Below are 26,575 nucleotides of genomic sequence, written 5' to 3' on the forward strand. Positions count from 1 at the left end.
CTATAGTCTTAGAAATAAAAAATTGTGCAAATTGCAGTGCTTTTCTATAATTTTATAAAACAGGGTGCTTCAATATAAATTATACTAGCGGACTCTATCTTCTCTCACAAAACACATGTAAAATACCTGTAATTTAGTCATTTCAAGGCGTACATGAAAAACGTAATAAACACAAATAGAAACATAGCTATCCTAGATTGTAGACACACCAAATTCACAAATGAACAAAAGTATCAGGCTTTCTAAAATCAGCTAAAGGTTGAGAAAAATACATAAAGCTACTTGATATTAGGGGGAAAAATTGAGCAGCAATTTTAGTGGCAAATTATAGCATAATTTCACATAGAATACAGAGATATTAAAATAGTTTTATATGGGACACTGTAATTTAAAGTATTTTACCTTGGTAACTAGTATTATTGAGGAAATATTATTTTTAGTTGTCAGTGTTTACTTGAAACTTTTTTTTTTTATAAATTGATGACTGTATCCGTAAAGTATCATTCTAAATTATGCACAATGGAGTACATTTGTCCTAAGCTAAATTTCTCATAGGAAATTGTGATACCACTTATAACTGGGGAGAATTTTTAAAAAAAGTTCTTCCTTATGTGTTTGTGAAAAATATTTGTATACCAAGTGTCAAGCAGTGGATTGTTATCTTTCAATTGTTCCATATATTGCTTTTGTGAGCAATTTGTTTTCTACTGATTGCGACTTGCCTATTATAAGATAAAACAGGATGTATTATTGGTGCATTTTAGTTCATTTGAAAATTATATATTACATTTAGGCCAGATTATGTGGACGATTTATGAAAGTGCGAATGGACATGATCCGCTGTAGCGATCATGTCCACCGCACATCGATAAATGCCAACAGCATACGCTGTTGGCATTTATCATTGCACAAGCATTTCACTAGAAATGCTTGTGCAATGCTGCCAATGCACATTTGCGGACAATCGTCAGCTAGCAGGGGGTGTCAATCAACCCAATCCCGGACAGATAGCTCAGCATGCTAAGGCACTATGGCTGAGCTCTGTAGCAATCCAAGGGTTGCAGGTTCGATCCCCGGTGAGGTCCACTCAGCCTTTCATCCTTCAGTGGTCGATTACGGGTGATTAGCCGTGCTTTACAAGTACCCAATACATACAATCGTATGCGATCGGGTGGATTGCAGGACAGGTGAATGAGTTAAGGAGCAACGGTCTGCTTCTTAACTCCTGTTTCCGTTGAGCCTGAAACAGGTGTATATGGCCCCATTTGGGCTTTGATAAATCGGCCCCTATGAGTGGAGCTCAATTTAGTGCTATCGCTAGAGAGCTAATTGCGCTGGAAGTAAACTTTTTGCTCGCATCGGGTTGGGCTGGTATTATGAGTTGAAAATAAAAAGTTATCACTCTCGCAAAAAGCCCGAACTTACAATATAGAGTACGCGATAACATATTCCACCATAGAAGTCAATGCAAAAAGGTTGGGAAAAAACTATTTCTGTGCAAATCCGATCGCATATTCTCATGTTCCCTAACCAGATATGAAAAAAAAAATCTTTCACATTCCAATGTTCTTCACATTGCAAAATATGTTCTATTTATTAATAAATAGATATTTCTATATATACCTGATGGTATTTGGTATAAAATACATGATTATATATTTAGGTATCAATATATACAGACATATATAACTGCAAAGGGTTTCAATGCACACACACACACACACATATATATATATATATATATATATATATATATATATATATATATATATATACAGGGAGTGCAGAATTATTAGGCAAATGAGTATTTTGACCACATCATCCTCTTTATGCATGTTGTCTTACTCCAAGCTGTATAGGCTCGAAAGCCTACTACCAATTAAGCATATTAGGTGATGTGCATCTCTGTAATGAGAAGGGGTGTGGTCTAATGACATCAACACCCTATATAAGGTGTGCATAATTATTAGGCAACTTCCTTTCCTTTGGCAAAATGGGTCAAAAGAAGGACTTGACAGGCTCAGAAAAGTCAAAAATAGTGAGATAATTGCAAAGCTTCTGAAGCGTGATCATCGAACAATCAAGCGTTTCATTCAAAATAGTCAACAGGGTCGCAAGAAGCGTGTGGAAAAACCAAGGCGCAAAATAACTGCCCATGAACTGAGAAAAGTCAAGCGTGCAGCTGCCAAGATGCCACTTGCCACCAGTTTGGCCATATTTCAGAGCTGCAACATCACTGGAGTGCCCAAAAGCACAAGGTGTGCAATACTCAGAGACATGGCCAAGGTAAGAAAGGCTGAAAGACGACCACCACTGAACAAGACACACAAGCTGAAACGTCAAGACTGGGCCAAGAAATATCTCAAGATGAAATGAGAGTGAGTCTTGATGGGCCAGATGGATGGGCCCGTGGCTGGATTGGTAAAGGGCAGAGAGCTCCAGTCCGACTCAGACGCCAGCAAGGTGGAGGTGGAGTACTGGTTTGGGCTGGTATCATAAAAGATGAGCTTGTGGGGCCTTTTCGGGTTGAGGATGGAGTCAAGCTCAACTCCCAGTCCTACTGCCAGTTTCTGGAAGACACCTTCTTCAAGCAGTGGTACAGGAAGAAGTCTGCATCCTTCAAGAAAAACATGATTTTCATGCAGGACAATGCTCCATCACACGCGTCCAAGTACTCCACAGTGTGGCTGGCAAGAAAGGGTATAAAAGAAGAAAATCTAATGACATGGACTCCTTGTTCACCTGATCTGAACCCCATTGAGAACCTGTGGTCCATCATCAAATGTGAGATTTACAAGGAGGGAAAACAGTACACCTCTCTGAACAGTGTCTGGGAGGCTGTGGTTGCTGCTGCACGCAATGTTGATGGTGAACAGATCAAAACACTGACAGAAACCATGGATGGCAGGCTTTTGAGTGTCCTTGCAAAGAAAGGTGGCTATATTGGTCACTGATTTGTTTTTGTTTTGTTTTTGAATGTCAGAAATGTATATTTGTGACTGTTGAGATGTTATATTGGTTTCACTGGTAAAAATAAATAATTGAAATGGGTATATATTTGTTTTTTGTTAAGTTGCCTAATAATTATGCACAGTAATAGTCACCTGCACACACAGATATCCCCCTAAAATAGCTAAAACAAACTAAAAACTACTTCCAAAAATATTCAGCTTTGATATTAATGAGTTTTTTGGGTTCATTGAGAACATGGTTGTTGTTCAATAATAAAATGAATCCTCAAAAATACAACTTGCCTAATAATTCTGCACTCCCTGTATATATATATATATATATATATATATATATATATATATATATATATATATATATATATATATATATATATATATATATATATAATGTGTGTATATATATATATATATATATATATATATACATGTCTGTATATGTATACATATGTATTTAGGTGTTTTTATATATGTCTGTAAATACATATATACACATTTAAATACATAAATACATATGTACATACAGGTATATAGACATATATAAATACGTACATATCCATCTTTAGACATATATATATATATATATATATATATATATATATATATATATATATATATATATATATATCAATGTTAAAGCCCTTTGTCTGCCTTTTTGTTCCCTAACACCTGAGACCTCATATCTTTGAGCCCATATAACTTTTGTGTGCAATATTTTTTATAAATCATTTTTATTAGATGGTGTTATTATAAATGTAAGTGTTCTTTGTAATGTATTTTTGATGTGTTTTTTTGACACTGTTTTGATTTGTGAAACAGTTAACCACAGCAGTGAGGATGCGCTAACCCGACAAACATTAACTTGAATTGCGCTCAACTAATCGTGTTTACTTTAAAATTTTAATACTATCGCAATTTAACCTGGACAAAAATGCTTGATCGCAATTGAAGTTAACACTCGTCGGGATAGTGCGTCCTCTGAGCTCTGGTTAACAGTTCTGTGAAACAAATAAAGTGTCACAAAACATCAAAAATACATTACAAATTATAGTTACAAATTAGTTATAAAACTATCTAATAAAAACTATCTAATAAAAAATATTATGTTAAAAAATATTGCACAAAGAAGTTATAAGGGCTCAGTGATATGAGGTCTCATGTGTTAGAAGTAGAATGCAGGCAAGGTGCTTTAACACAGAGATATACATATACATGTCTGAAGGTATATATGTACGGTATGTATATATAGTTATATGTGTGTACTTCCAGACATAAAAACATAAATATGTATGTAGACATATAAACTATATAAGTGCATTGTAGCACTTTGCAGTCAAGTAGATGAAAACATGTAAAATCATATTTATTTAATATTCATTTTAACAAAGTGTTATACTGTGTATTTACTGTAAATATGTCACATTCCAATGTTCTTCACATAGCAGAATATAATATTTGTATATTGCGTTATATATCTGTTTATAATATATATAATCATCTCTATATAGGTATAAATATATATTTGTGCAAAAAATATGATATATACTGTATATATATAGAAATATGTATTTATGAATAAATAGAACATATTCTTCTACGTGAACATTGGAATGGGAAATATTAATATTTTCATATGTCAGGTTAGTGCACTTGAGAATATGTGATTTTGTTTGCTCGTGAGCAGGGTGTTTTTTTCCCTCATTTTTTTGCTCCATTGACTTCTATGGGTGAATACGTTATCGCACACTTGATATCCAAATATCTGCATTTTTCACGCGTCGGGTTAGTGCACAAGCAAAAACTAATTAACTTTATACTTGTAATATGAGCACTACTCGAGGCATTCAAAAAGCTTACTTCTAGCGGATTTAACGCTCGAGCAGCAGCATGAAATATTGCTCCTCTAGTAATCTTGCCCTAAACTTTACATTTATTTTGTCAACATTTAATCAGCTAATGAAACTTTAAAAAATACATCTGCATGCTAATCACAGCCAAACTTTTCTTTGAATGCATCATTCTGTATAGTATTTATATGGGGCAAGAGTACAAGTCACGCGTTATGAGTTTTCCGCACACAATATGGTCTTTTCGCAATCAATTTCCATTGCACAGCTTTTACAAGTCTTGATAAATTGCGACTGCACGCGTGCACTTGCGCTCATATTAAGACTAATGTCTAATAAAAAAATATTTGAAAAATATATTGCACACAAAAGTAAAATAAGGGCTAAAAGATACGAGATCTCGGGTGTTAGAAAAAAAAAAGGGATTTTACATTGACACACATAGAGAAATGTTTATATTTATATGTATAGACATATGTTTAACAATAGAGATAATGAAAACATTTTACATTATAATCGTATGCACTATCTCAGAGGGATTTTCGAAGAGATAATCGCATATAGATCTCGAGATATCTAGACATATATAATTTCATAAACAAATCTTGCTATAAATAGATATAGCAGTCCAAAAATCATCACATATATAGAAAAATATTTATTTATAAATAAATAGAACATATTCCATTACGGAAAAAAATTTGCAATACAAAATATTCGCATTTTCATGTACACTTTTTGAGGAGAAAACGTTGAGGACTTTGCGCAACATATTAGGGTTTTCATGTGATTTTTTTTCTATTTTTCTTCTCCATTGACTTATATGGGGAATAGGTGAACACGCACGCAATTTGGCTGTTAGGATTACACGGCTTAATGCACGCACAAAATACGTCATTTTGAAACTTGTAATAGTTGCGCAACCCCAAATGCGAAAAAGACGTAACGCACACTGCTTTTTTGCAACTGATTTGCAGCGACTTGTAATCTTGCCCATAGTGATTAATGTCCCTTTTATAAAAACAGATATGACTTTTATATGATATTATTTCACATCAGTTGTACAGTGATTTTGTAAGTTAGGTTAATATAGCTCATTTTATTTAGTTAGGCTGATGTGAGATAGCAAATTCTATTTACTTTATTGATGGTTGTTAACTAATAGTGATTTAAGAAAGCTAATTCATTTAAACTTTTATACAATTTTGGAAGTTTCAACTATATAAGATAGCAAGTAAATGTCAAGTCAAAAAAAACTTTCATGTTTTAAATAGGGCATGTAATTTTAAACAACTTCCCATTTTACTTTTATCACCAATTTTGTTTTGTTCTCTTGGTATTCTTAGTTGAAAGCTAAAACTAGGAGGTTCATATGCTAATTTCTTAGACCTTGAAGACTGCCTCTAATCTGAATACATTTTGACCACTAAAGGGCATTAGATCACATGTTTCATATAGATAACATTGAGCTCATGCACGTAAAGTGACCTAGGAGTGAGCACTGATTGGCTAAACTGCATGTCTGTCAAAAGAACTGAAATAAGGGGGCAGTCAGCAGAAGCTTAGTTACAAGATAATTACAGAGGTAAAATGTGTATTATTATAACTGTGTTGGTTATGCAAAACTGGGGAATGGGTAATAAAGGGATTATCTTTCTTTTTAAACAACAAAAATTCTGGTGTTGACTGTCCCTTTAACATGTTTAATGTTTGTATGATATTTAAAGGGACATGACACACGCATTTTTTCTTTAATTTTTCAGATAGAGAATACAATTTTTAAAAAGTTTCCATTGTACTTCCATTATCAAGTTTGCTCTGTATTGATGTTATTCTTTGTTAAAGAGATACCTAGGTAGGGAGCATGCACATTTCTAGAGCACTACAGGAAATAGTGCTACCATCTAGTGCTCTTGCAAATGTATAAAAAAAAAATATAGGAAAATTTCCCATAGTCCTTCATCACAATGGATAAGATCAAGGAATATAGCTGGGCGGCAAAAGGTTGATGAGCTTCACAAAATGGAAAGTGGCTATAAGAAAATAACAAAAACATTGAAAATGCCAATTTCCACCATCAGGGCAAGAAGTTCAAGTCAACTAAAAATGCTATGAATCAACCTGTGAGAGGATGTGTGTCTGTATTGTCTCAACACACTTTGAAGAGGATGGTTTGAGTGGCCAAAATATCTCCAAGGATCACAGCTTGATAATTGCAGAAGTTAGTAACATCTTGGAGTCAGAAAGTCTCCAAAACTATAATCTGACATCACCTACATCACCACAAGTTGTTTGGAAGGGTTTCAACAAAAAAGTCTCTACTCTCATCCAAAAACAAACTCAAGCATCTTCAGGTTGCCAGACCCTACTGGAACGTCAAATGGGATTGGGTTCTATGGTCAGATGAAACCAAAATAGAGATTGTAAGCAATAAACACAATAGGTGGGTTTGGTACACACATAGAGGTAGCCATATGGAAAAGTACCTCATGCCCACGGTTAAATATGGTGGTGGCTTAATGTTTTGCGGTTGTTTTTCTTCCAGAGCACCTGGATATTTTGTTAGGATAATATGCATCATGGACTCTATCAACTATCAGTAGATATTAAATGAACACCTGGCTGCCTCTGCCAGAAAGCTTAAAATAAGCCATGGTTGGACCTTCCAGCAGAACGATGATCCAAAACATACATCAAAATCAACACAAAAATGGTTTACTGACCACAAATTCAAGGTCCCCTGACTTGCACCTCATAGAAAACCTGTGGGGTTAACTGAAGAAGAGGGTCAACCTCTTCTTCAGGAATTTGAGAGATTTTGTATAAAGGAATGGCATCAGATTCCTTGCTTTGTATTCTCCAACCTCATCAGGCATTATTATTATTATTATTATCAGTTATTTATATAGATTGCCAACAGATTTCGCAGCGCTATAAACAAAGTGGGAGTACAACAAAACAATTATAAGGATCAAATGGGTAGAGGGCCCTGCCAAGAGTCGCACTGTTGTAGTCAGCTCTTAAGAAGGTGATCTACAAAAAGCTGGACTCTTGGGCATACATAGAAGAAGACACAGAGCTGTTATTTTGGCAAAGGGTGTTAGCACAAAGTATTGACTAAAAGGGTGAAAATAATTGTGCAACACATATATTTAACACATTTTCTTTTTAGATAAACATGTGCTGTGTTTGCAATTGTTTGATATCCAGGAGAGCAAATATTTTTTGTCTATTTTTTGAACAAAAGATCAAAAGGTTAAACAATAAAGACAATTTTTTCACAGCCTTCTTTGCACATATTTACCAAGGGTGCCAATATTAGTGGAGGGCACTGTAGCACTGCAAACACTCATGAACTTACCTTTTTGTTTTTCAACAAAAGATAACAAGAAAAAAAAACATTTTATAATAGAAGAGCATTGGCAATTATTTGTTTAAAATTATATGTTCTATCTGAATAATGACAGAAATATTTGAATTTTATGTCCCTTTAAAGAGACTTGAGATAGTAAATTTTATTTCATTTATATTTTGATTTTAGTAAGTGATTACAATCTAAGATAAAAAAAAAATCACTGCAAAAGTCACTATAATTTTTTAAATGATAGGAAAGATAAAATAGCACTTTCATGTTTTGGATCTAGTACTTTAAAGAGATATGACAACAGGTGCAGCAGATGAAGAGTGATGTGTAAGGAAGATCAGCCTTGCAGAGGAATTCATAATAGATTTAAAGGAGATATATGGCAGATAGAAAGAGACCAGAGAGGATGGAATTGCAATAGTCAAGGTGGACATTAATGAGAGAGAGGATTAGAATTTGTTGTGTCTTTTTGTGAGGAAATGTTGAATTTTGAAGATGTTTTTAAGGTGGAAATGGCAAGATTTGTCCAAAGACTGGATTTGAGGAGTGAAAGAAAGATCTGAGTCAAGTGTGTGGGATTGGGGTAATAATGTTATTATCAACAGTTTTAAAAAGATGAGGGGTTGAGGTTTTGGAAATAGGAGGAAAATAAGTAGCTCTATTTGAGAGAGATTTAGCTTAAGGTAGTGAGTGAAAAATCAAAATGAAATAGGAGAAAGGCAGTCAATGATGCAAGTTAGCTAGGAAGAGGATAGGTCTGGTGAAGAGAGCCAGGGATGGGTGTCATCAGCATATAAATGATATATGTGAAACTTTAGTATTTAACTTAAAGATGATGTATACATTGAAAAGAGAAATGGTCCAGGAAAAGAGCCCCAAAATAAAATGCTGAAGGGGCAGATGAAGTACCAGAGAATTCTCCACTAAAAGTACAGCTAGACAGGTAGGAGGAGAACTATGAGAGGGCAGTGTTGCAAATGCCGAAAGATTGGAGAGTTTGGAGCAAAAAAGGGTTGTCCCTGAGGAATGTTGGGGTGAAATCCAAATTGAAGTGGGTCAAGGAGTGAGTTTAATGTAAGGAAATATGATAAACATGTATATGCTTGTTTTTCCAAAAGGGATAGTTGGATGTGGAGGTTGGCTTGAGAGAATGGTTTTTGAGGATAGATAAATATACCATTGCTGAGGGAGAGGTTAAAAATGTGTGTGAGGATATGAGTAAGGATAGGAGACAGGGAGGGGAGTAGCTGTAAAGGGATAAGATAAAGAGGATATTTAGGGGAGTGAGAGGAAGATATAAGGGCAGGAACTTATTCCTCAGTACCAGGTGCAAAAGATCTGAATTTGTGGATTTGCGGGTTTTGATTGGGAACTGTTGATGGGTTTGGAGACTGGTATTATGATGAGAGATGATTACATTCCCAATGGAATAAATGTTGTTGTTAAAATAGTTTAGAGAGAAGTTGTAGTAGGAGAGGGGCTGAGTATAAAAGAGTATTAAAAGTGGAGAACATTTGTATTGGGTTTGAAGAAAGAGTAGAGAAGTAATCTTGCTTAGAGAGGTTAAGGGCAGAAAAGTAAAGTTTAAGATGAACTTTTAGGAAAGAAAGACAGCCAAAAACCAAAGTGGGAACATTGCATAGGTAGAGTGTCAGAGGAATATGCAAGGACTGACGTTGAGTATGTGACTTCTGAGCTATGCTAGTAGGGGTCAAATTGTTGAGGACCGATGTAAGAATGGAGTTGTAGAGACAGATAGATTTGTTAGGGCAGGAAAAGGAGAAGAAAAGTAGAGGTTTGAGAGAGTTTGAGAGATGTTACTGATCTAGTGACTATCGGCTCCATGTACAAAGCAGCGGAAGCTGCTCTGGAGCCCTTGCTGGGAAGATTAGCACATGCAAGCCTGCTTCACGAAATGTATATATCTGTAAGGAAGTCTACCCAAGTGCGAACAAAATTAAACATTGGAAACTTTTGGGTAGGCAGATCATTGTTACATTTTTTTCCTGGAATTAGAGTTTTCCACGGTTTTAGCTTCTAGACTGTGTTTGTGACCTCCATGTATGAGAACAAAAAGTCTCCTTAGACTCCTTTTGTTTAAAATGAAAGTGAAATGATGTGTGGTTTTAAGAGGAAGTAATAAATCTTTAGGATTTTTTTTAGACAGATATTATTTTTACCAAGTAGTGTTATTAATTCTAGACCACATTTTTATAAGTTTAAAAGTTTGTGGTAAGAAAGCACATTAGAAATAAATTATATATTTGTTTCCCAAACAACGTGTTACTTTCAAAATGTACAATATATACATTTGCCTTTCATGCCTTTCCATAGTCTACCACACAACACCCTAGATTAATTAAAAACAGTTAGTGAAACTAATATCTCATTGAAAAAACACCTGTGAATTATTGTTATTTATTTTTCTTGAAATCTTTTAATGAGCTACACTGTCAAAGATACCAACATCACAAAAGCACATTCAAAACATTACTAAACAAATCAATTAAAGAAAAAAATGGATCTTCTGTAAAGCAGTCCACTCAAAAATATGCTCAAAAGAAAACTTGAAAACAGTTGAAGAAAAATAAAATAAAATAGAAAATAGAATAGCATCACCTTAAACATAGCAAGACACAACCAAAGACAGAATAGTCCCCATGGCATCTTAAGTCAACGTTTAGGTGAAAAGTCTGGACCACACCTCAAGAAATAACACTCATGGTCAACCCTTGTTGTCTTGGTGCACTTGCTGAGTGAAGTTTGTGTTAACTGGAGATACTGATTTACCAAAACCAAAATAGACATGCAAAGATTTATAGAATCTGTTTCGCAAATCTGTTTCCTAAGGGTTGTGGTGGTATTTATTGTTTTTTCCATGTTGCTAGTGGTTCTTGTTTGATAGACGAGACATTATATATTGGGACATTTAACACAACTATACATGATAATGACAGGGATGCCCACTGGTGATAGGCTGCAAAAGATAGTTAATGAGAACATCAATACATTTCATATATGATCTCACCTTTACAACAAGACACCTTGACAAGCATTGATACATCTAGCCCTATTTCTTAACAAGAAAGCTATTCTTACAATATTAGCAGCACCTAAAGGGCCAATATATTTGAGTAATTGCATGCTTTAAACCATTCGAACATGTCATTTTAAGATTATCAACCCTGCAACATCTGAGTTGTGCAAATAGCGCTGCTGATTGGATCTGCGACGAGTTCCGCTCTGGACCAGCAGTGCACCATTGCAGGAGTTAAACACACAGTAGAAGTACAGTTCGGGACTCATGGTTTACTGCTGGTCTCGATCAAAACTTGTTGCTAATCTTAGCAGCAGAGATAGTTGCTCAGATGTGCAATTAGCAATTCTAAATGGATCACCTATGTTTTCAACCCAGGACCAGCAGGGCACTGCGAGTCCAAGCGGTATTTCTACTGTGTGTTTAACCACCTTGCAGGGTCGATAGTCTTAAAATTACATGCTTCAACAGTTAGGACATGTAATTTGTTTACTATATTGGCCCTTTAATATCAGCAGAACCATAAATGCTTCAATACAAAATACGAAGGCTTGTGTTTACTGAAAAATATAACAAACATGTGGGAAGCTGATAATCTTAATGTCCTACTCTAATACATATAAATATGTGATGCATTTTAAACACTGTAATATCACTAATAAGATTTATTACAGTTTGATTTTTGGTAGATATGTGACCTTGAAAAATAGGCTTTATTCTATCGCTGTCAGATGATTGTTACTAATACAAGGCCATCAAAGCCTTACCTAGAAAAGTGTACCCCACTCTTTCAAATGATGGGTCTTGTGATGTATTTCTGGAATGAAAGCTCATGAGTACACTTGTCCTTTTAAACCTCTTATGTAAAGGTGGTTTACAGCAAAACAGTGAATAACACACTAGGTCCACTATCATTCATGGTATCATGTTATAAATATATTTAAAAATAAATGATAATTAATTTTGTGAGGTTCTTGCTATTATTATGACATTCATATGGATGTTGTATTGATGGAAGACCATTTATTTGAAAAATAAGTGTTACTGCTTTCAAATAAGGGATCTTAGCGATGGGTGGCATTAGAGGGATTGGCCCACCACCCACATTTTGCTCTATATGTCTATGACCCTTGCACCTCTTTCAAAAAAATATAGGTCAAAAGATATGATTTAGAGGAGGACATCTGTAATATACACAGAATTGCAAAATATTTGCACAACAGCAATGGTTATTCGTGGAATTTGCATGTCCAACAAGGAAATTCATGTGTAAGATCCCAGAATTCATTTTGAAAAAAAAATCCCTCAAATTATAAAACGGATAATCAAGATTTTATGGTGGATTTGGCTGATGTCTTGAAGACAGTTAATAAAAATTGGTTGTCTATGGCAAATTCGTAATTTAAGGCATTGTAAAGAAGATATAATTTCAATATTATATAGTAAACATTGTTTATAATTGTTTTCTGTTTTTTTTTTTTACTATTTTCATTTTAAAGACACATGAAACAAATTAAGATTGTAATATATAATGTTTAATTATGCAGAGTAAAATAATATATTAACTACTTATTTTGTCCACTTTCCTGTAATTTAACTCTTAAAATGCTGGTTTTTCTTTTTTGATTCAATTTTTTTTCATCAGAATAGATAAGCTAAGGAACTATGTCCATATACTATGATGCCGATGGATTATATTCCTGATTTAGGAACCTTTATGCCCAGCTTTGAAGTGAACTAGGAGTAGACACTGTACATCTACTGCTTGCATGTGCTATTGCACATGTGAGCAATGTCCCCTGCTTGCACGCCTGTCAATCACCTTCATTAAATATTATATTTAAGGGGACATGAAACCCATTTTTTTTCTTTCATGATTTAGGGCTCCATGTACTAATCATTCAGCGAGCTACCCGCAAAAAATCTTGCGTCAAAACTCGCAAACTGATATGTACAAAGTCATCAACTATGTTCAAACTCGCATCTTTAAAATTGCGAGCGTACTTATCCGCCAAACCTCACTACCTCTCAATTTTTCACTGTAATTAGACACATTTGACCAACCACTTGCCAAAAACTAATGTACTAAAAAATCTATTTGTCCGCTCGCGACAATTTCCGCTCCCATCTCGTTATTTTTGCCTCGCCACCTTTTAGGTGGCGGGCAAGGTACAAAACAATAGGAAAGTCATTGTAGACGCCAGTCTAGACATATATAAAAGGCAGTAATAGCAGCATTGTACTTACATTGTTCATTTCGGCAGCTATGGAGACACTTCTGTATTTGTTTATTCTCCGTGTGATGCAAATGCGGTCTAGAAGACAGAATACTGGAAATGTCGCTAATCGATTGGTTCAAAGAAGGAGAGTTTGTGTCCCCCGTGTATTCCTTCCACGGGTTGGTTTGCACGGCTTTTCTGACTGAGAGATCATACAAAGATTCCGGCTTGATCGTGAATCCATATTACACCTGTATCGAGAGATTGAAGATCATTTTGAGCTGAAACTATTAGCTGCATTGCATTTTATGGCAACAGGCTCCTTTCAGGCAGTTTCTAGTGTCATTATCGGAATGAGTCAATCTGCTTTTTCACGCCACTTATCAAAAGTCATAGGGGCTATGATAGTTATTTTTCGTTGATATGTTTGTTTGCCATCTACCCCTGAAGAATGGCAATCTATAAAGTCCAATTTCTATAGGATGGCTGGGATGCCCAATGTCCTAGGTGCCATAGACCAGTGTTTTTCAACCAGTGTGTCGTGGCACACTAGTGTGCCGTGAGAGATCCTCAGGTGTGCCGCAGCAGACTGACAACAGTGCGGGGGTGTCCCTCTTTCAAATTTTGAAATATTGGTAGGTATGCGACAGGCTCATCAGGCATCATTTACAACCATGACATTGACATTCATTCACAGACAATCATTATGATTGTTTGTGAATGAATGTCAATATGTCATGTATAGTTTGTAGGAGGCATGGCATGACAGCACAGTACAGTGTGTGTGTATATATATATATATATATATATATATATATACATATACACTACATATATATCACTGCCATAGACTGTACCCATGTTGCTGTAAGACCACTTCAAGCTCGTGAGGAGATCTATAGGAATAGAAAGCATTTCCATTCCTTGAATGTTCAGATGGTCTGTTACCCCAACATGAGGATAATCAGTGTCTGTTCAAACTTCCCTGGCTCATGTCATGATTCTTACATCTTAAGGCAGACTGGCTTATACCGGAAGTTTGAGGACGGAGATATGCCTGAAGGATGGCTTCTAGGTAAGCATAACTGGCGTCTAACTTGTCTCTCATTTCCATGTACATAAATTGCGCCCAATTTGTCGACTGTAATTAAAGAGTAATCTGTATATTTTAAATTTGTATCGTATAGTTGTAAATCTTTATAATTATTTTCATAATAATATTTATATTTATTTTATGTCCTATTAGGAGATGGAGGCTACTCATGTACAGAATGGCTGTTGACTCCCTATAACAACCCACAGACCAGAAATCAAGTATGTTTCAATGAAGCTCACTGATCTACCAGGGGGATAATTGAGAAGACTTTTGGTCTTTTGAAAATGCGGTTTCGATGTCTTGATCGTTCTGGTGGCGTTATGCAGTATGCACCTGAGAAAGTGGCAAAAATTATATTGGTTTGTTGCATACTGCACAATATAGCAATCAAAATAGGGTGCCCATTAGAAGAAGAAAATACCATAGATGCTGATGAGTTAACAGAAGAAATTTGTGTAGAACAAGCTAATAGGCGTGGTATGGCAACAAGGGACATGGTTTCCGAACAATATTTTGATGATTAAAATTCCTGTTTTAAGTTGATCAATAAAAACAATTTGCTTTATTAAATTGTCTTCTACTTTTTTTTTTAATAATTAAGGTTATTAAAAATCCCTGCTGATAAACAGATAAATACATTACAGTTGTTGCTCTTCAATTATCAAAGGTTTCAAATAAATCAAGTTTATAATCAAAGTAATTACAGACAATATATTTTAGTTAATACATTGTCTTTGTGACATCACACTACTGTCTATAGCTTCTCAAACTCTTTTACATAATGTGATTTGTGTAATGTAATCCCTCCATAGCTGATGGTAATTCATTGTATTGTCTCATTGAATTGTAGATTTACCAAACAACAAGATATTCTAAAGTGAGATTTTATGTTTTCAGATAGGAGTTGTTATTTTAAAGACTTGCTAATTTGCTTTGTTTTATTTTAATCACAATTTTTAACAGCTCCTAGGTTGGCCCATATTCAAATGAAAGAAAACTTCAGGGCTTACTCTTATCACTTATTTTCTGATCTTTAATAATATCTATTTCCATTCTAGATTTTTCAAGTTATAGTGGCTCATATAGATTAAACATTTTCATTGTACATATAAATATATGTAACATTAATACAATGTTACATTTGTAGGAATAGAATATTGACTGTATTTTTTTTTATATAACAATTGAAAATAAATCAATCCCCCAAAAATTATCAACAAATAATGAAAACTAAATTATTTTATTACAAACTGACAATCAATCTTGAAACATTATATATTATCTATTATTAAATACTGTAAACCAAACTAAATTCAAATAAATATCTATACATCTGAAACAAAGAAAATATTTATAAAAAATATATAATTTGTAATAACTATAAACATACTAAATACATTAATCTACATATACATTATATTGTTTACATTTTTTTGGGATACATATCTAGATCAATGCGCTAATGATTGACATAACGAATAATGACATCATCATCAAACATGTCGTGTCCTGAACCTTTTGGTGCTGGCGAATTAGTGATATTAATTTATGCCATGGATAAATATTTCCCTAAAGGCACATTTTTTGTGAACACATTGTGTTGTTCTTGCTGATTGGTGGGTAAATTCATCCACCAATAAACAAGTGTTGTACATTATATTGAACTCAAAACATAGCTTAGATGCCTTTTTTCAAATAAGGAAACAAAGAGAATGAAGAAAATTTAAAAATAGGAGTAAATTAAAAATTTGTTTAAAATGGCATGCTCTATCTGAATCCCAACAGAAATTTTTTTTGTTCATTGTCCACTTATTATAACTGTTGTATTAAGCATAATTTCTATTTTTTGAAAAAAAAAATATTATAATTAATTAAAATTTAATTGTTTAATTCAAATCTTTTTAATTAATATGTTTATAGATATGAGAAGTAAGAAAAGTAGGTGTGAACAGCCACCACGCTACCTCCGGTCAATGTTGGTGCAAACACCCAGAAGTGAAGCTTTATCTCCACCTATGCCGCTAACACTATTGGATATTGAATTATCTCCCAATCCATATCAAGTTTTTAATAAAAACACACAGACAGGTAATGAGCTGTTATTTAACTTATAAATAATATATTTTAGGTTTTGGCTTAAATAGTTTTCTATCTTTATCTTTGTAATTACATTCATAGATATTACCATGGAAGACATAAATAATAGGTATGAAATAGAAGATTTTCAAAATCCTGATAGTGTGCCAATATTTGAAGCCTTGAGTTCAGATGATAGTCAACCAAGTATAGAAGTTTTAAGAACAATGATGGTAGATAAAGGTATGTTTCATACTCAGTAATCTTAAATCTAAGAAAATCAAAGTTTTAACTAATACATATTGCATTTTTCTAGGAGTTGGCTCTGATGAAAGCTTTAAAGGAGTGGACATAAGTGTAGAAGCCAATATAGTAGATACAATCTACAGGGAGTGCAGAATTATTAGGCAAGTTGTATTTTTGAGGATTAATTTTATTATTGAACAACAACCATGTTCTCAATGAACCCAAAAAACTCATTAATATCAAAGCTGAATAGTTTTGGAAGTAGTTTTTAGTTTGTTTTTAGTTATATCTATTTTAGGGGGATATCTGTGTGTGCAGGTGACTATTACTGTGCATAATTATTAGGCAACTTAACAAAAAACAAATATATACCCATTTCAATTATTTATTTTTACCAGTGAAACCAATATAACATCTCAACAGTCACAAATATACATTTCTGACATTCAAAAACAAAACAAAAACAAATCAGTGACCAATATAGCCACCTTTCTTTGCAAGGACACTCAAAAGCCTGCCATCCATGGATTCTGTCAGTGTTTTGATCTGTTCACCATCAACATTGCGTGCAGTAACAACCACAGCCTCCCAGACACTGTTCAGAGAGGTGTACTGTTTTCCCTCCTTGTAAATCTCACATTTGATGATGGACCACAGGTTCTCAATGGGGTTCAGATCAGGTGAACAAGGAGGCCATGTCATTAGATTTTCTTCTTTTATACCCTTTCTTGCCAGCCACGCTGTGGAGTACTTGGACGCGTGTGATGGAGCATTGTCCTGCATGAAAATCATGAAGGATGCAGACTTCTTCCTGTACCACTGCTTGAAGAAGGTGTCTTCCAGAAACTGTCAGTAGGACTGGGAGTTGAGCTTGACTCCATCCTCAACCCGAAAAGGCCCCACAAGCTCATCTTTGATGATACCAGCCCAAACCAGTACTCCACCTCCACCTTGCTGGCGTCTGAGTCGGACTGGAGCTCTCTGCCCTTTACCAATCCAGCCACGGGCCCATCCATCTGGCCCATCAAGACTCACTCTCATTTCATCAGTCCATAAAACCTTAGAAAAATCAGTCTTGAGATATTTCTTGGCCCAGTCTTGACGTTTCAGCTTGTGTGTCTTGTTCAGTGGTGGTCGTCTTTCAGCCTTTCTTACCTTGGCCATGTCTCTGAGTATTGCACACCTTGTGCTTTTGGGCACTCCAGTGATGTTGCAGCTCTGAAATATGGCCAAACTGGTGGCAAGTGGCATCTTGGCAACTGCACGCTTGACTTTTCTCAGTTCATGGGCAGTTATTTTGCGCCTTGGTTTTTCCACACGCTTCTTGCGACCCTGTTGACTATTTTGAATGAAACGCTTGATTGTTCGATGATCACGCTTCAGAAGCTTTGCAATTTTAAGAGTGCTGCATCCCTCTGCAAGATATCTCCCTATTTTTTACTTTTCTGAGCCTGTCAAGTCCTTCTTTTGACCCATTTTGCCAAAGGAAAGGAAGTTGCCTAATAATTATGCACACCTGACATAGGGTGTTGATGTCATTAGACCACACCCCTTCTCATTACAGAGATGCACATCACCTAATATGCTTAATTGGTAGTAGGCTTTCGAGCCTATACAGCTTGGAGTAAGACAACATACATAAAGAAAAACAGAAAAACTGAAAAACAGAGGGGCGCTTACGTTCCTGGGTTAAGTCTGTGAGCTGTAGAAAAGCCGGTTGCTCTGTTGAGCAGGAAGTAGATCCACTGTAATAGCGTGTTGCAGGTGTCAGTGATAGTCTGCTTCCTGTGTCACTGTGGTGATGAGCGCTGCCTGAGACAAAAGGGGGGTGTATTCTCCAAACACCTCCAGTGGGTAGTAGTCTGTGAAAAGAAAGCAAAGACAGGCGCAGCCCAATTCAAGTGTAGTATTCTTTAATTCAGTGTAAGTGCACACATACAAATGGCTACTTACAAGAGGCACAAATAAAATCTGCATATAAAGGTATCTTTACATCCAAACTGTGTTATGATATAACATACAGCTATGAAACAAACTCTACGCGTTTCGTCTGAGGACGCCCAGACTTTCTCAAGAGATGAAAAATTATAAGTGTTGCAAGCATGGTGCCTACCGGCTTTATAAAAGGGACCATTAATTGCATGATTAGTTACCAGCCAGTCAGAGTGTGGTGATACTGATTGGCAGGTGAGCTTGTTAAAGCTTTGCATTATTGTATGTTTGAAAAACATATAGGATTTGTTCAGTGTTACCACCTTGAATGCTATAGTAAACATTAAAATATGAACATAGATAAGAAAATAGACAATAAACTTTATGTTAAAAAACCTTGTTTGTTAAAAACTAGAAAGAATCTTAAAAACGATTTGTAGTTGTATACACTAAAATTAAAAATCTGATATTGTGTTTTTTGAAAAAAAAAAAAAAAAAAAAAGTTTTTTTTAAAAGTAAAGCTACATGAAAGCTTGCAGGTCTAATTCTAGGTTTAGACCTGATGGTTGCATGGTGTTAAGTTGGTAAATCCACCATGATTCTCTGCGTCTGAGTGTTAGAAGCCTGTTTGGAAATATATTGGGGGGTATCCAGTCTATGACTTGGATTTTAAGGGATGCAGGATTTGAATTATGATGTAATTTGAAATGTTCTGGCACACTGTGTGTCATGAGGCCATTTTTTATATTATTGACATGTTCTCCCAGCCTTGTACGTATATTTCTTTTGGTTCTTCCTATGTAAATCAAATTGCAGCTGCATTTTAGCAAGTAAACTACATAGGTGGTACTGCAGTTGCTCTTATATTTCTGTGTGAATGTAATGTCACCCCCTGAGTTGGTAAAGGTAATCTCTCTATTTACATATTGGCACATGCCACATCTTGATACCCCACATTTGTAGGTGCCGGGTTTTTGTTGTAACCAGTGTGTTTTATCCTTAATTATACCAGGTTTATTGAAGTTACGCAATCTTGTGGGTGCTAAAATGTTTTTAAAATCCATATTTTTTCTGAAAGTTACCAATGGGTGATCTGGTAAAACATCGCCCAATATAGGATCTGCCTTTAAAACACCCCAGTGTTTCTTTAGGATGTTTTGTATTTCTCTGGAGCCCTGACTGTATGTTGTGATGAATCTGACATTGTTTAATGTATTTGATTGGCTCCTTCGTTTTAACTTATCAGTGGGGAGTAAAAGAGTTTTCCTGTCCATTAGAGAAACTTTAGTTTTGGCCTGTTCTAATAGCTCAATGGAATAGCCTTTTTCAGTGAATCTGGAGTCTAGTAGAGCGCACTCTTGATTGTAATCGCTTGTTTTGGTGCAGTTTCTCTTCACCCTTTGGTATTGCCCCAGAGGAATGTTAGTCTTCCATCTGGGTAAATGGCCACTGCTAGCGTTGAGAAACCCATTCTTGTCAGTTGGTTTTCTAAAATTCTTCACTGCTACCTTATTATGTTCATCAATATATAAAATCAAATCCAGAAACTCTATTTGTGTAGTAACTATTTTTGACGTAAATTTTAGGTTATAATTATTGGTGTTGATGTGTTCTATGAACTCCTTACATAGTGTTTCACTTCCTCTCCAGATGATAATTACATCATCTATATACCGGAAATAACGTATTAGGTGACTGTAATAAGGGTTATTTGTCCAAATGTGATTGTTCTCAAAATGATGCATGTAGAGATTGGCATACGATGGGGCAAATGTGGTCCCCATCGCAGTGCCCTGTATCTGTCTGTAAAACTGTTTATCAAATGTGAAATAATTATGTGAAAGTATAAATTCAATGCCTGTTAAAATAAACTGAAGGTGTTGGTGGGGTGAGAAGTCTTCAATGAGTATTTCTTTAATGGCCTTAATTCCTTGGTCGTGCGGTATACAAGTGTATAGCGACGATACGTCGCAAGATACCCACAGGAAGTCATTAGACCAATCTAACCCTTCAAATGTGTTGATAGTGTGGATTGTGTCCCTGAGGTACGCCTTGGTGGATTGTACTACAGGCTGTAAGTAATGATCTATGTATACAGATAAGTTGTTAGTTAGTGATCCAATCCCAGAAATTATGGGTCTACCTGGTGGAGATATTAGGGTTTTATGCACCTTGGGAAGGTGATAAAACGTGGGTATGGTGGGGTGGTTTTCTGTTAAGAAATTGAATTCATCATTATTAAGTATGTTGTTATTTTTTGCTTCTTTCAAAATAATATTGAGTTCCTTTTTAAATTTAAGGGTGGGATCAAAGTTTAATTTTAGTTCCTTTTTAAATTTAAGGGTGGGATCTTGAGAAAGTCTGGGCGTCCTCAGACGAAACGCGTAGAGTTTGTTTCATAGCTGTATGTTATATCATAACACAGTTTGGATGTAAAGATACCTTTATATGCAGATTTTATTTGTGCCTCTTGTAAGTAGCCATTTGTATGTGTGCACTTACACTGAATTAAAGAATACTACACTTGAATTGGGCTGCGCCTGTCTTTGCTTTCTTTTCACAACATACATAAAGAGGATGATGTGGTCAAAATACTCATTTGCATAATAATTCTGCACTCCCTGTATAACACCACATCAGGAGGTAATATTTGTGAATAAATAAACCATATGATACATTGCATATGTATATGTAAGTTGAATTCATGTTTTTTTTGCTTTTGTTATTCTACAGATATATCTTCAACATCAACTACTGAAACTGAAGACAAAAGTACTCAGTGTTGTTTTGAAGATCATGTTAAACTCAAAATTGCTAAAATTAGGGCAACTTTGGGAATTTTATTGGAGCAAGTAGATTTTTTATACCGAAAATATGTTATTTGATTTAATACTGTTTTTTTTTTTTTGGGGGGGGGGTTTGCCATGATGATTGTCAGAAGAATGACAATGAAAAAATGACAAATACTGTTTTTGTGAAGAATCAATAGTAATCCTAATTTTGAATTTATGTAAATAAAACATATTTTTGGGGCATAAAAAAATGTGTCTTTATTAAACAATAACATTTTAAACTTTAAAAAAAAACAAAAAAGAAACTATTACATTAAAAATATATCTCTGCAAACAATTAACACAAAATACAACTTTTATGTTGTTATAAATAAGAAATGAAATGTTCATTGGAGACGTGGCCTTTGGGGTCTGTTGTACCCTCCCTTTCACTAACAATAGACAAGAGAGATTGTAATGTCCTTTCAGTGATGGATAATGCTCTATTTATTTGCTGGTTTTTTTCCTCATCCATCTGCCTCTGCCACTGAAACATTTCTCTTTGCAGATGTAATTTCTGCCTTTCAATTTCATTTCTTTCCATTTCTATTTCAATATTTTTTTCCGAAATAGCTGCCCAGCGTTCAATATTAGTGTTAATAATATTCTGCATGTCCCTGTGGTCCTCTCTATATTGCCTTGCAAGGGTCAACATTTCCCTTCATCCAACATCGGCCAATAGTCCTTCTGCTGGTGGATTTTCAATATTTAGAGCACCTGTTTCCTGTGTTAGTGGTGGTGCCTGTGTTTCAACTGGTTCCTCCAGGTTTTCTGGTGTATGGATTTCATCTGGTTGTGCATCACCGAATTCTTCTAGAATATCTGGAGTCTCACTTCCATCATGACCTCCTGTTGTTTCATCTGGAATTGGATTTTCCGCTATTGGCATGAGATTGATAGTGATCTCCCTTGATGAGTTTTCTTCTTCTAGATCAAGACATAAACAATTGTTAGAAAATAAACATAAATTTTTGTAAACACGGTTTCAGAAATGGAATAGGAGAGAGCAGATACAACAGTCATACACAAATTTAAATTATATTATATATATACATAAGTGATACATACCATCAAATAATGGAGATGAATGTCCAGTCAATCTCTGGAAAAGACGTCCCAAATTATCTATAAACAAAAAAAAAAAAAGAAGAAGATAGGTTTTGAGTATATGTTATTTACTACCATATATTCAAACGCTATTACATTCATGGAAAAATCTATTAGTAAAAATATTAATGAAAATGTAGAGGAGCCAACTAGGAGTAAAGCTATATTGGATTTAGTGCTATCAAACAATACAGATATAATATCAAACATAGAAGTTAAAGAACATTTGGGTAACAGTGATCATAACATGGTCACATTTGAAATCTATTTTCAAATGCAGTGTTTTAAAGGCTTAACTAAGACTTTTAATTTCAAGAAAGCAAAATTCAACGATTTAAGGAAATCATTAAATAATATAAATTGGGACAATGTATTTTCTAATAAAAATACAGAGAATAAATGGATAATATTTAAAAATGTGTTAAATAAATATACATATCAACACATACCATATGGTTATAAAAATAAAAATAAAAAAACAAAGCCGTTATGGCTAAATAAAAATGTGTTAAGAGAAATTAGGAAAAAACGTAGGGCATTTAAATTATTAAAAGAAAATAGTACAGACTCAGCATACAATATTTATAAGGAATTTAACAAAGCATGCAAAAAAGCAATCAAATTAGCCAAAATTGAAAATGAAAAATTAATTGCCAAGGATTCTAAGTCTAACCCTAAAAGGTTCTTTAAGTACATAAATAGCAAAAAATCTAAGAAGGATAATATAGGTACATTAAAATGTGTGGAGGGTAGCATGATAAATAATGACAGGGAGAAGGCTGAGGTACTAAACCAATTTTTTTCTTCAGTATACACAAGAGAGGAACCATTGAATGATACTTTGGAACAGAATAGAACATGCCAGTCCATACCACTAACTGGGTATTGTTTAGAGGATATCAGGAAAAAAATGGAAAATATTAAGGTAAATAAAACTCCAGGCCCAGATGGAATACACCCAAGGGTGTTAAGGGAACTTAGCACTGTTATAGACAAACCTTTACTCTTAATTTTTCAAGACTCATTATCCTCAGGCATGGTACCCCAGGATTGGCGTAAAGCTGATGTGGTGCCACTCTTCAAACAGGGAAGCAGGGATGATCCAGGAAGCTATAGACCAGTTAGTCTGACATCATTAGTGGGGAAGATATTTGAAGGGATTATAAGGGATTATATTGATGAGCATATTCATGTAAACAAGATTATGAGTTCTAATAAGCATGGCTTTAGGAGAAATAGATCATGTCAAACTAATCTAATTAGATTCTACGAGGAAGTAAGTAAAAATATAGATAAAGGGGAATCAGTTGATGTGATATACTTAGATTTTGCAAAGGCATTTGATACAGTGCCACATGAGAGATTAATGCACAAAATTAAGGGACTGGGAATAGCTGAAAATGTTAGCTCATGGATAAATAACTGGATAAAAGATAGGGAGCAACGAGTAGTAGTAAATGGATCATACTCAGATTGGACAAAGGTAACCAGTGGCGTCCCCCAGGGATCAGTACTGGGCCCTGTTCTTTTTAATATTTTTATAAATGACTTGGAGCAAGGATTAAATAGCGACATCTCTATTTTTGCAGATGATACTAAGTTAAGTAAGGTCATAAGGCCAGAGCAGGACGAACTCTCTTTACAAAGGGATTTGCTAAAATTAGAACTATGGGCAAGTGAATGGAAAATGAGATTTAATACGGAAAAATGCAAGGTTCTACATTTTGGAAGTAAAAATAAGCAGGCTACGTATTTTTTAAATGGGACAAGACTTAGCCAAACACAGGAGGAAAGGGATTTGGGAGTAGTAATAGATAACAAGCTAAAGATGGGTGCACAATGCAGGGCAGCGGCTTCAAAGGCTAATAAGATACTAGCATGTATTAAAAGAGGCATTGATTCAAGGGAGGAAAGCATAATTCTGTCATTATATAAAGCCCTGGTAAGACCTCACCTTGAGTTTGGAGTGCAGTTCTGGGGACCAATTGCTAAAAAAGATATTGCAGAACTAGAAAAAGTTCAGAGAAGGGCCACAAAGCTAATAAGGGGATTGGATAAATTAACCTATGAGGAGAGGCTAGCCAAACTGGGTCTGTTTTCTTTAGAAAAAAGGCGCTTGAGAGGTGACATGATTACTTTATATAAATATATTCAAGGCCCATATACAGAGATGGCAGAAGCTCTGTTTATTCCAAGAAAATTGTTTCTGACAAGAGGTCATAATTTAAGGTTGGAGGAAAGGAGATTTAATCTCCTGCAACAGAAACATTTTTTCACTGTAAGAGCAATAAAATTGTGGAACTCATTACCAAAGGAGGTAGTGAATGCCAATACCATAGATACATTTAAAAATAGTCTGGATAAATTTCTGTATATAAACAAAATTAATGGATATGATTGCTAGTATTAAATGGGTCACATTTTAATGGGGTTATTTAAGCTTAACTGGAGCTTTTTGTAAGTATTTTAGATTTGCATAGGTTGAACTCGATGGACTTCAGTCTTTTTTCAACCTTATCTACTATGTTACTATGTTACTATGTTACTATGAATAAAAAAACAACTCACATTCTTGGATTTAAAAGAAAGATACAAAGAAAATGAAAATAATGTTAAAATGTAAGTACATTAGAAAGTTGATTACAATTGCATGCTCTACCTGAATCATCATTTAAAAAAATGTGTACAGTGTACCTTTCATGAAAATCTAAGATCATTGGTATTTGTCATTCAAATGCGATTCCATCTCAAAACGATCTAGAACTAGATTATGTCAATACTGAGATTGCACATTTGTGTACAAAAAAAACAGCAACATATTTTGGATTTCAGAGATGAAAGAGATAACACACACAACATTGTAATTATTCATTTAATTAATAATTTACTTACCAGTTGCTCTGCCAACACCAGTTTCTGGAGTGCTGGTCCTTACATCAGGGAGTGTGTCCGCAGATGAAGAACTGTGTGTAACAGTTGATGTGGACCGTATAAATTGTCCATGAGATAAACTGGTAGAAGGTCTGGAACCAGCTGCACCGGTAGATAGTCTGTACACAGCTGAAGAAGAACTTGAACAAGTGGGCACTTCATTGCTACTCCTCCCAGGCTGTGCTTGTGTTGTTGGTGTTGCTTTAAAATAAATAAAAAAATTACTTTTATTAATACATTTTTAATTTGATTTTTATTTCATGTTTAAACTGAAAGCTAATACTGTTAATAATAATATCATTGCAGCAGTGAATGAAGGCACAATCATTAAAGGAACATGAAAACAAACATTTTCCTTTCATGATCTCATAAAAACATGCTTTTTAAAAATTATTTAATTTTATTATCTTTTTGGCTTCATTGCATTGATATACTTTGATGAAAATCTATACAGGCTCAGTAAATGATCATTGGTTGATGCACATAGATGGGTCATGTGAGTCAACTATGTGCATATCTATGTCTGAAAAAAGTATATCTTTAGAAAGCTGAGATCAATTAGATATTATCTACTAATTTTGAAAGATGTTAAAAATTATATTGTATACTCAAATACTGCAACATGGAAGTCAAAAGATAACACATTTAAAAAGGCATGTGATCAGGGGTCAGTCAGAATATGCAGAGATAAAAGTTAAAGTGATATGAATTTAAAAAAAATTATATTCATGATTAATGTCGAACATACCATGTTACACAACATGAATATTTTTTTTACTAGTTTCAAATTGCATTATTTCTATTGTCATTATCTCTTGAAGGAGTTTCAATGCAATACTGGTTTGTAAATGAACACATGGGTGTTATCTTTAGGGATCACAATAATAGTTGCCCCCTATATTTATAATCAAATCTTAAAA

The sequence above is a fragment of the Bombina bombina genome, chromosome 2 (assembly GCF_027579735.1).
Source record: "Bombina bombina isolate aBomBom1 chromosome 2, aBomBom1.pri, whole genome shotgun sequence".
NCBI classification, from domain to species: Eukaryota; Metazoa; Chordata; class Amphibia; order Anura; family Bombinatoridae; genus Bombina; species Bombina bombina.